Source organism: Fukomys damarensis, unplaced genomic scaffold (assembly GCF_012274545.1).
Source record: "Fukomys damarensis isolate Sample0158 unplaced genomic scaffold, DMR_v1.0_HiC HiC_scaffold_25, whole genome shotgun sequence".
NCBI lineage: Eukaryota > Metazoa > Chordata > Mammalia > Rodentia > Bathyergidae > Fukomys > Fukomys damarensis.
Genome location: NW_022900937.1, coordinates 12,788,448 through 12,790,437, shown reverse-complemented (window position 1 = coordinate 12,790,437; position 1,990 = coordinate 12,788,448). Strand labels below are relative to the sequence as shown.

The following is a 1,990-nucleotide window of genomic DNA, read 5'->3' as shown; positions in this document are numbered from 1 at the left end:
ACAGGCGTGTGCCACCACACACAGCCTCCTTTCATCTTAAATATGAGCAGATAACTATCATCAGATATCTGAGGATTCCTTCCATCTAAAACAAAAGACAAAACACTTGAAGGAAACAAACAAAAATTGAGAAAATAGAGACAATTCATAGAGAAGAATTTTTTTTGACATTAGGAAATATTTTATTGACAACCAGGGACACAGCCATAAGAGTGGGAAGCTCACAGGACTGCAAACTAAAACCCAATAGCCAGCGAAGGCCCTTTGGGCCAGGAGCACTGCATCCTGGGGTTCTCACAGTCTCCCACCAGTAGATACACAAGACTGGGCAGCCAAGCAAGAGGGCGATGGCTTGGGTGTCCCAGCCAGTGAGAGAACGTATGCTTCATTATGAGCGATAGGGTAAAGGAGGTAAAGTGGAGGGAAGACTCATCATTGCCTAAGACTACCTCCTCTGCTCAGAGCCGAGACCAGGTGGAGGAGAGAACTGCCTAGAATCTTGTAGTCAGCTGCTGTCTTCTCATCATTCACCTGTCTGCCGCTGTAGATGAGCCGCTGCTGCAGTAGTGAGATTCCCTCTTTCTCCTCCACTTTCTCCTTGATTCGCTCTACCTTGTCTGTGGGTTCAATGTCAATCTCAATCTCCTCAGTGTCTTCACTTTAATTACCATCTTCTTTGCCTGTTAAGGCTGTAAGTTGATAAATTGGTGTGTCTCCCACTGCGGGCAGAACTGTGGCTTCCCAGCATGGAGAATAATTTTTTAAAAGGCAAGAAATGATTTTGCATTCAAAGCACAAGAGTAGAACACTATTAAGAAGTCAAAAGAACAAAACTAAAAAGGTTTTTGAAATACGACACAAATCACAAGCTCTACATAAAGTTTAGAAAATAAAATTTAGGAAATCTAGAAACTGAACAGAAAAAGAAGGCAAAGAACAATAACATAGGAGAAACAGATAAGAATAAGAAAAGTACCTCAAAACTAGAAAGTTTAATATCTCAATGATATAAATTCCTGAAATGTAGAATTGAGTAAAGGAAATCATAAGTAATTGAAGAACATTTTCTCAACCAGGATATGATTTTATGGAATGAAAAGAACTACCAAGAGCCCAGAAAAATGGATGGAAATACATTCACGTCAAGGTACGTTGTGATATTTCTGCGCACAGGGACAAAGAGAAGGTCTTAATAGTTTCCAGAGAGCAGAAGGGAAGGTTGTACATAAAGAATTAGGAATTTGATCAAAACAAATAATTTCCCAGATAACCATAGAGATAGTGAGCAAAATGGAAGTCGTGATTCAAGACTCTAGAGCAGAAACTGGCAAAAAAATAGATGAGCTCAGGACCATGATAGAAGCCATGAAGGCCCAGCATAAGAAAGAAATGGAAAAAATAAACGCCCAACATAGGAAAGAAATGGAAACCATAAAACAGATTCAAACAGATATCCAGGAGATCAAACACTCTATTGAAAGTGTACACAACAGAATAAAAGAATGCGAAGATAGGCTCTCAGATATAGAAGATAAGATTGCAGTCAGTGACCATGAAAAGAGAGGTCTCTTAAAAACAGTAAGAGATCATGAGAAATTGATCCAACAACTCCTAGATGATGCAAAGAAGAATAACATAAGACTGATAGGAATACATGAAGTAGCAGGAGAAAATACAAATGACTTTACAAAGCTGTTGGCAGAATTAATGACCGAAAACTTCCCAAACAGAGGGGAAGAATTTGATGGTCAGATAACTGAGGCATATAGGACCCCAACTAGCTACAATCAAAAAAAATCTACACCTAGACATATAATAATCAAGATCCCAGAAACCCAACAGAAGAACAAAATACTACAAGCAGTAAGAGAAAAGAAACAAATCACATACAAAGGAAAGCCCATCAGAATCACAGCAGACTTTTCAACACAAACCCTTGGGGCAAGGAGAGCCTGGAATGAGATATTTCAAGTACTAAAAGAGAACAACC

General features: G+C 39.1%; 1 long non-coding RNA gene and 1 pseudogene across 1 annotated transcript in view; one reads left to right on the top strand and one right to left on the bottom strand.

Annotated features, from left to right (window-relative positions):
- Nucleotides 1-1,990, top strand: part of LOC104874217 — an 85,088-nt gene that overhangs the window by 25,550 nt on the left and 57,548 nt on the right. The gene's annotated exons all lie outside the window — the stretch shown is intronic.
- LOC104874216 lies at nt 433-671 on the bottom strand (annotated as a pseudogene).